Here is a 10,371-nt window from a genome sequence, read left to right as displayed (position 1 = left end):
CTGGCTGGCCAGTACACTACAAAGCTTAAATTCGACCCCTGGTCCTAGGCCTTAAAAATTCACTTAGATAATCAGTTTTCCACACTTTTGAGCTCACTGGGCCCGAAGGGCCGAGTGAGCTTTTCTCATCACTTGGCGTCCGTCGTCCGGTGTTAACTTTTACAAAAATTTCTCCTCTGAAACTACTTGGCCAAATTTTACCAAACTTGGCCACAATCATCATTGATGTATCTAGTTTATAATTTGTGTTTTTTTTACCGGCCAACCAACCAAGATGGCCGCCATGGCTAAAAATAGAACATAGGGGTAAAATGCAGTTTTTGGCTTATAACTCAAAAACCAAAGCATTTAGATCAAATCTGACAACGGGTAAAATTGTTTATCAGGTCAAGATCTATCTGCCCTGAAATTTTCAGATAAATCAGACAACCCATTGTTTGGTTGCTGCCCCTAAATTGGTAATTTTAAGGAAATTTTACTGTTTTTGGTTATTATCTTGAATATTATTATACATGGAGATAAACTGTGAACAGCAATAATGTTCAACAAAGTAAGATTTACAAATAAGTCAACATGACCAAAATGGTCAGTTGACCCCTTTAGGAGTTATTGCCCTTTATAGTGAATTTTTAACAATTTTTCGTAAATCTTAGTTAACTTTTACAAAAATCTTCTCCTCTGAAACTACTGGGCCAAATTAAACCAAACTTGGCCATAATCATCATTGATATTTCTAGTTTAAAATTTATGTTTTTTGACCCGGCCAACCCACCAAGATGGCCGCAATGGCTAAAAATAGAACATAGGGGTAAAATGCAGTTTTTGGCTTATAACTCAAAAACCAAAGCATTAAGAGCAAATTTGATCGGAGTAAAATTGTTTATCAGGTGAAGATCTATCTGCCATGAAATTTTCAGATGAATCAGACAACCTATTGTTGGGTTGCTGCCCCTAAATTAGAATTTTAAGGAAGTTTTACTGTTTTTGGTTATTATCTTGAATATTATTATAGATGGAGATAAACTGTAAACAGCAATAATGTTCAGCAAAGTAAGATTTACAATAAGTCAACATGACCAAAATGGTCAGTTGACTCCTTTAGGAGTTATTGCCCTTTATAGTCAATTTTTAACCATTTTTCGTAAATCTTAGTTAACTTTTACAAAAATCTTCTCCTCTGAAACTACTGGGCCAAATTTTACCAAACAAAGCCAGAATCATAATTAGGCTATCTCGTTTAAAAATTGTGTTTTGTGACCGAGCAAACCAACCAAGATGGCCGCTACGGCTAAAAATAGAACATAGGGGTAAAATGCAGTTTTTGGCTTATAACTAAAAAACCAAAGCATTTAGAGCAAATCTGACAGTGGTAAATTTTTCATCTGGTCAACATCTATCTGCCCTGAAATTTTTAGATGAATCGGACAACTCGTTGTTAGGTTGCTGCCCCTAAATTGGTAATTTTAATGAAATTTTGCTGTTTTGGGTTATTATCTTGAATATTATTATAGATAGAGATAAGCTGTAAACAGCAATAATGTACAGCAATTTAAGACTAAAAAATAAGTCAAAATGACCAAAATGGTCAATTGACCCCCTAAGATGTTATTGCCCTTTATAATCAATTTTTAACAATTTTCATAAAATTTGTAAATTTTTACTAATATTTTCCACTGAAACTACACGGACAACTTCATTATAGATAGAGATAATTGTAAGAAGCAAGAATGTTCAGTAAAGTAAGATGTACAAACACATCACAATCACCTAAACACAATTTTGTCATGAACTGTCTGCTTCCTTTGTTTAAGTCACATATACCCAGGTGAGCGACACAGGCTCTTTAGAGCCTCTAGTTTGTCCTTCTCGAAGATATTGACTTGATATTTTTGTTTAAGAGTTTACACCATGACAAGTGATAAATCTAGGTATCATTTTGTTCCAGTACCAATAATTTTGAACCGGCAGTGGACTATGTATTGCTTTGCAATACTCTCAGTATGCTTGTTTTTTCTACCGTCAGATGTTCATCTTAAAACAATCTTTGTTATAACCTCATTTCCATTTCTTAATCCAACACCATCTCTTACTTATAAGTAATCTCAATACACTGTTGCTTGGTTTTGTGGTATAGGTATATTCAGATAAGTTGATGTGAGAATATGTGTAAGAATGTATAACATTTAGTGACTCTGATCTACATTTAAGGTCAAGTTACAGTCAATAGGCTATGTCACTGATTTCGGTAAAATTTTACATACAACTCATGCTCGATAAAATACAATTTAATCAAAAAGATAATGCAGTTATCTCATTTATCATTTGAAATATTACTGATTGAATTTATTTCAAAATGGGTGAACAGGCCCCCTTCGTGGGAAAAATTTGGTTGATTATATAGGGAATCATTGAAGCATGACTGGAAACAATAACCAGTTAAGTGGATGGATCTGTATTAAATTTTGCAAAAGAGTTCAATACCACAAAATGAAGGTTGGAAATGTTTTGGGGGTTATTGGTTATAACAGTTTAGAAACAAAAACAAGCAATTTTGTAGTTTCTAAACAATAACTTATGTGTAAGAGTATGCTCTCTGACATTGTATCACAATGTTCCATATAACAAAGGGAGGAAGAGGATTGAGTTTGGGAGTAATTGCTCCAGAAAGGGGGTCAAAGTCATGCAGGAATTAGGTGCATTTTTGTCGAGCCTTCGACTTTAGTCGAAAAAGCGAGACTAAGTGATCCTACTTTCCGTCGTCGTTGGCGGCGTCAACAAATATTCACTCTGTGGTTAAAGTTTTTGAAATTTTAATAACTTTCTTAAACTACACTGGATTTCTACCAAACTTGGACAGAAGCTTGTTTATGATCATTAGATAGTATCCAGAAGTAGATTTTGTAAAAATAAAATTCCATTTTTTCCGTATTTTACTTATAAATGGACTTAGTTTTTTCTGCGAGGAAACATAACATTCACTCTGTGGTTAAAGTTTTAAGAATTTTAATAACCTTCTTAAACTATCCTTGGTTTGTACCAAACTTGAACAGAAGCTTGTTTATGATCATAAGATAGTATTCAGAAGTAAATTTAAAAAAAAAATTAATCCATTTTTCTGTATTTTACTTTTAATTGGACTTAGTTTTTCTGTGGGGAAACATTACATTCACTCTGTGGTTAAAGTTTTTAAAATTTTAATAACTTTCTTAAACTATCCTTGGTTTGTACCAAACTTGGACAGAAGCTTAGTTATGATCAGAAGTAAATTTTGTAATAATAACTCCATTTTTTCTGTATTTTACTTTTAAATGGACTTAGATTTTCTTCCAGTTAATACATACAGTCTGTTTTCAAAACATTTATTAGATTCATTAACTTTCCTAGATTTTTACCAAACTTGGACAGAAGCTTCTTACAATCAAAAGATAGTATCAAGAGGAATATTTTTATTGATTTTTTTCCTTATTTTTGTTGAGCCTGCGATTTACAGCAAAAGTAGGCGAGACACTGGGTTCCGCGGAACCCTTACAAATTTGTTCTAGTTTCAAGACAATAACTTGTGTTTAAGTGTATGGATCTCTCTGAAAGTGTATTACAGGATTCTATACTACGATGGGAAGGCTGGGATTGAGTTTGGTGGTAATTGCTCTAGAGGGGGTCAAAAAGTTGTTAGGAGGGTGATGATTTTTATACCCCCACTTTAAAAAAGGGGGGGTATACTGTTTTACCTCTGTCTGTCCGTCCGTCCATCCGTCCGTCCCATGAATATTTTTCGTCGCATTTTTCTCAGGAACTACAATACAAGGATTTCTGAAATTTGGTTTCAGGGTTTATTTAAGTCAGCTATACCGTGTGATGCGTTTTCAGATTGATCACTTGACAACTTCCTGTTTACCAAACACTTGTATGATTTTACACATGATAGCCAAGTTGAAAATTTTCGTCACACTTTTCTCAGGAACTGCAATACAAGGATTTCTGAAATTTGGTTTCAGGATTTATATAAGTCAGCTATACCGTGTGATGCTTTTTCAGATTCATCACTCGACAACTTCCTGTTTACCGAACACTTGCATATTTTTACACTATTTATATTATCCACTTGTGGCGGGGGTATCATCTGTGAGCAGTAGCTCGCAGTTTCACTTGTTTATACTTTTTTTTTATGACATTCACATTTTTTTTTCACAATCTTTTTCAAAACTTTAATTGCACAGTATGGTGCAATAGAGTTTTAAGATCTTTGACCAAATTTATTTTGTGTCAGAAACCTATATTATGACAAAATTTTATCACAATCCAAATATTGTGTCAAAATGTGTGAAAGTATCAGGCTGTGCTCCGCGAAACATTTTAATTTTTTTACGACTGCAAACAATTTTTGCATTCGTATAATGGTGTGATGTTGTCGTGTCCAGACAATAACTTAAGTTTAAGTGAATGGATCTCTATGAAATTTATTAAAAAGGTTTACTACCTCAAAGAAAGGTTTGGATTGATTTTGGGGATAATGGTCCAAACCGTTTTGAAATTAGGGGACCAAAAGGGGCCCAAAACAAGTATTTTTCTACTTTCAGGATATCAACTTGTGTAATTGTATTTCAATTGCACTAAAATTGTACCACCATGTTTAATACCACAGGTAAAAGGTTTGGATTGATTTTGGGGGTTATGGTCTCAAAGGTTTAGGAATTAGGGGCCAAAAAGGGGGCCCAAATTAAGCATTTTTGTAGTTTTCAAACAATAACTTGTGAATGATATTATACCACAAGTTTCCATACCATGAAGGGATGGTTAGTATTGACGTTGGGAGGTTATGGCTCAAAATATTTTGGAATTAACGGCAAAAAAAGGGAAAAACTTAGATTTTTGGTCAATGGACAATTTAAACTATTGAAAAACAGTGTAAGGGAGGTAACTCAAAAACATTTAACATACAATGCTGGGTATGTTCGGATTTACCTCCCTTACACTTCTTGTAAATTATGTATAAAGAAATGTTATGTTTTGGACTAATTGCAAAAAAGGGGGGGGGGGGGTAGTTGTTTTTAATTTTTTTGTTCCCCAAATTTCTCAAATTCCAAATTTTTCTAAAGTTTGAAGAAGAAATCTTTAATTGCACAATATTGCCCAATAGATTTGTAAACTTTTACATTTGTTTTGTTTTTGAAAACTCAAATCATTTCAATTTGATCATAATCCAAATGCAGAGCTGTATCAACCTTTAATGTTGTGTCCATACTTGCCTCAACTGTTCAGGGTTCGACCTCTGCGGTTGTATAAAGCTGCACCCTGCGGAGCACCTGTGTTTTTTTGTCATAGTTGTTTGTTTTTATAGTGATTAAAATTTATAACACAATGTTGTCAGTTTCCCATTTGTTAACATGTTCACATTTATCGATTGTTTTGCTCACATTTTGCTGTAAATATAATGGAACTGTATGTGGCTGTCATACAAGTGAGAGGTTTAGCTAGCTATAAAACCAGGTTTTAATTAATCATAATGTACATTAGGAAATGCCAATACCAAGTTAATGAAAATGTCAGTTGTTTCCCATTTGTTTGACGTCTTTGAGCTTTTGATTTTGCCATTTGTTCAGCATTTCAGGGACTTTTCATTTTGAATGTTTCCTTATAGTTCGTTTTTTGTTTGTTATTTTACTTTATACTACAACCTATATCTGCTATATTAAATCATTACCTCTTATGCATAATAAAACCAATCCCAGTTCATTCTATATAATGCCCATGAAAATGATACTCGAAGATAGCAAAAAACATTTCCCAAACAATTCCTCATGAGTTACATGCTACCCATATTCATAACACACAATTACCTTTCAACCACTGGACAATAGATGTAGAGGCAACCAAAGATAGCGTAGACTAAACGTGCGATAACACAGTATACCCTACAAGAAACCATACATTAGATTTCATTTCTACCTTCACCAAAAAAGAAGCCTAATGGACATAATAAACATAATGAACTCTTCATCGTCCAATTAAACAAACAACTGGTGACAAGACTGACAAAATAATATCAGAACCAAACAACTGTTTTCGTCAAATTGGTCTTAACTTATTCCATTCAGATCGAAAATAAAGGACGATGACAACCATACTTTATAAATACAATCTTGCAGTACAAATGTCATCAAGTCAAACCACCAATACCTACATACTTTGAACCAACGAAATATAATTGTTTGTCTTAAATAATGACATTTTCTTTGAGGCTTTACAAACAAACTATAGCAAACCTGAGTACATCTGTGGTGAATATCACATGACGTCATGATGAAAGAGAACAAACACAACTTTAGAGCACAAAGCGGTCAAGTGGATCTATAGGTAACCATACGGTGATCTATAGTTGTTAGTGTCTGTGTCATTTTGGTCTTTTGTGGACAGTTGTTTCATTGGCAATCATACCACATCTTTTTTATACTATAATTTTTATGGCCAAAACAACGGTCAAACAATGAAAAGGAGATTAAAGGAAGGAAACATTAACGTAGGACGCAACTTAAACTCTGTATGGCATCAATAGATATAGGAAGATGTGGTGTGAGACAACTCTCCATCCAAATAACAATTTAAAAAAAAAGTAAACCATTATAGGTCAATGTACGGCCTTCAACACGGAGCCTTGGCTCACACGAACAACAAGCTATAAAGGGCCCCAAAATTACTAGGGGAAAACCAACGGTCTAATCTATATAAAAAAAAACGAGAAAAGAGAAACATGTATGTATTACATAAACAAACGACAACTAATGTACATCAGATTCCTGACTTCGGACAGGTGCATACACATTTACCTATATGGCAAAAATAAATAAAACTTAAAAACCCCACTCTGAAAGGCTGAATGTCTAGATAAAATAAATCCAAGATAATTACGTATTCATCTTGCCTGGTGATCTCAATGGGACACTACTTCTGTCAAGAATTAACAAGCATGATAGAAAGATATCTGGAAAGTTTAAAGACTGTTCAAGAGGGTCACCGTTCAACTTTTTAACCCGATAAAGGAAATCAACCAACCTTTAATTTTTTTCATCATTTACATAGAGGCTCTTCACAGATCGACAATATTCTTTCAAACATGAACCATGTGTCTACAAAAGCAAAATGTTCACATAAATCCTATGCCTGTTTATCTACACACTGTTCTGTCAATCTCAAAACCAACCAATCAATAAATTCGCATATAGACCGTATCTGATTCTCAAATTCGACATTAGAAGCACAAAAATCGGTGTATTCCAAAGTCACACAACTTGAGGGACCAAAAATAGAAAGCCTGGTTAGAGGTTTTAGACATATACAAAGACTTCTGAACTAGTCCTATACTAGTAACAAATAGTCCTATATAGTCAAACAACCATACCACCCTTTACAAATGGATTAAAGGAAAGAACAGATGATTTCAGATAATCTCATCAAGCAAAACAACATATCAAAAGGAACTCCGCTCATAGCCAAATCATGAACATTTCAGGATAACAGATCTATAAACTAATCAGGAGAAACAAAATAAGGGTTGAGTTAATGAAAGTACCTTTCTTTTTTCGCCTTTAGACTAAACTTTAAAGGAATTTTTTTTTGCAATCTAGCATGAGATTTGAGTGCACCAAAACCATCACAATATGATAAGCTCTCCGATAATATGTGCAAAATTCGCCTACAAAAAGATTTTTAGACTCCTTATACCTTCAAAAGTTGGATTGAATACCCTGTATTAAAAAGACAACGATTTTACTTCTCCTACCCAGCAAAAGGTATTCAAATATTAAATATAACCAGAAATCAATCAAAATGGAGGTCACATTTCTTAACTTCAAAACATCTAAATAAACCAAAAAAAAAACACCCAAAAAAAACACAAAAAAACCCATACAAGTCTAACAAACAAAACCGACCAACGGTTCCCGACTTGGGACAAGCGAAAAAAATGCGGCTGGGGTGAACGTGTTTAGTGGGATCTCAATTGTCTAGTAAACCATGAAAAAGATCAAGTTCAGACCATAATCTGCTAGATAAATGTATACCTAAAAATCAATCCCTACACACCAACTACAGCTGATCTACCTCTTATATTATCAAGGAAATAATAAAGTATAACTGCTGTTCCCAATCTCTTATTTTTTTTTATTATCTTCGTCAATGTTAGTTTTACACGATAATGAACACTATGATCGTCATTTATTCATCCTTTTTTCCTGCAATACCCTGAAATCACAGAACCAAATAAGAACGAACTTGACAGATGTGTTCCAGAAGCAAACGTACTCCAAACTTGTTGATACATCAAATATGGCGAACAACGCCAGATGGTGATGACCAAAAGTCTATATCTTAAGAACTTCTTGCATAAGTAACGTATATATATATATACTTTATTCTGATAAACCGCTGTAAATGCAAAGATACAAAGAAGAACATAGACATGTAATATACAATATTACAAAGATACATATGTTCATGAGTAAATACAATACAATAGAAATACATAAATATGTGTACATGTTAAAAATGTGCAGTGAAGACCTGAACATATGGCAGAGGAGGGAGAAAGCGAATTGAGAGAATCCATTTCATCGTTTATAACTCTAATAAAATTGCACAAATTTGTAAGCTTAGATTGTTAAGATTTTTTTATATAAGTTCATAAGAATTGTATGGGAAGGGTAAAAGTAATAATAAAATCTTCATAAGGGACTGGTCATTTACATGCTCTTTCATTTGGGAGGGGGGGCAATGGAATTTCGTTTCATATCGATCATTTCTCCATACTTTTATAGAAAGAAACGTTCAATAAAATATTGCATCAGATAGAGATAAAAGTGAGAGAAGTTGTGTGTGACTTCAGTGGAATTCATTTTGATATGTATAAAACGATAAATGTGGTATAATTGCTTTTGACCTTAAAGGCTTCGACAGAGATTAAATAAAATAATAGTAAGTAATTACAGGCCACCGTACAGCCTTCAACAACGAGAAAAACGCATACTGTATAGTCAGCTTTAAAACTGAGAACCGACATGAAACATGCCAAACAATACAGACGAGAAAACAGGCTTATTCATAACCAAAATAATTTACAAAGAACCGTGAAATACATGTATGACAGAACTGAACTATCTTGAGGAGTGACAACCACTGTCACCGGCTCCTGTCTCCTGACTGAGACCAACGCGTGACATAAGCTCCTGATTTGAGACATGCACATAACGAATATGCATGGCAGGGTTAAACATGTGTGCGAGCGCTCAACCCTCCCAGAATCTGTGACATCCGTGTTATAGCGCAATATATAAATAAGAACAAACTGTAAAATCAAGTTGCAATTTGCAACACAAAATATCGACAAGAGGCACTGCAACAATAAACAAACAGAAAAGCCGCATCGAAAAAAATGTAATCATAGTTACTCACGTTAAGCTATGCGCTTCTTAAATTTAGACAGTTAAATTACATCAAGTACATAATTTTAATTGTACATACTAGTATACACGCAGAGACCGTTTTAACATGTAAATATAGCCACTAGTACACGTCCAACGGATTTAATGTAAAGATGTCATAAACAGTCCGAGAAACGCATGGTCGATCTTGTGCAATGCTAAAATGTTAGTAAACAATATCTTCATGAAGTAGTCATAAGCAAAAACCAAAAAAAAATCCAGTACATTAACATTAGAGAGGCGGACCCATTGGATAAAGTAATATTAGGCTCTTGGTAGATCATGTGTTGAAACTTATCATTAGGGATTGAGTTTTTAGATTTGAACCGAGGGTAGCGAGCCGAAATTCTTTTGTGCCACATATACTACATGCCAATTTTTTTTAAGTACTGAAACAATACATTTACCTATGTGGCAAAAATAAATAAAACTTTAAAATAAAACACTAAAGGCTGCCCCCTTTTTGGCCCCTAATTTGGCCGCCCCCCTTTTTCCATGAACAGTCCCTATAACTTTCAAATAAAAAAATGAAATATTATAATGTAGAAAATGTTCAGAGAGTATAAGATCGTTAGATAGAAAAAATATTATTTACTTTCAAAATGCATTAATCATTGTTTTATAACATTTGGACACGTCTCTGGTGTGGTTTACTTCACAGGTGCTTGAGGACAGGATCCCATATAGTCCTTCCCCCCCCCTTTTTTTATTCATAAATCTTAGATTTTTCGATATATATTAATATATTTGTCACTAATTTGTACCAGTATATATATGGTACAAATAAGTGATATATATCGAAAAATCTGAGATTTATGAATATATAAAAAAAAGGGGGAGGGACTATATGGGGCTCATACAGGATCCTGTCCTCAAACACCTGTGGTTTATTTTAAAA

This window comes from Mytilus trossulus, chromosome 2 (genome assembly GCF_036588685.1).
Source record: "Mytilus trossulus isolate FHL-02 chromosome 2, PNRI_Mtr1.1.1.hap1, whole genome shotgun sequence".
NCBI classification, from domain to species: Eukaryota; Metazoa; Mollusca; class Bivalvia; order Mytilida; family Mytilidae; genus Mytilus; species Mytilus trossulus.
Note: the sequence above shows the minus strand (reverse complement) of the source record.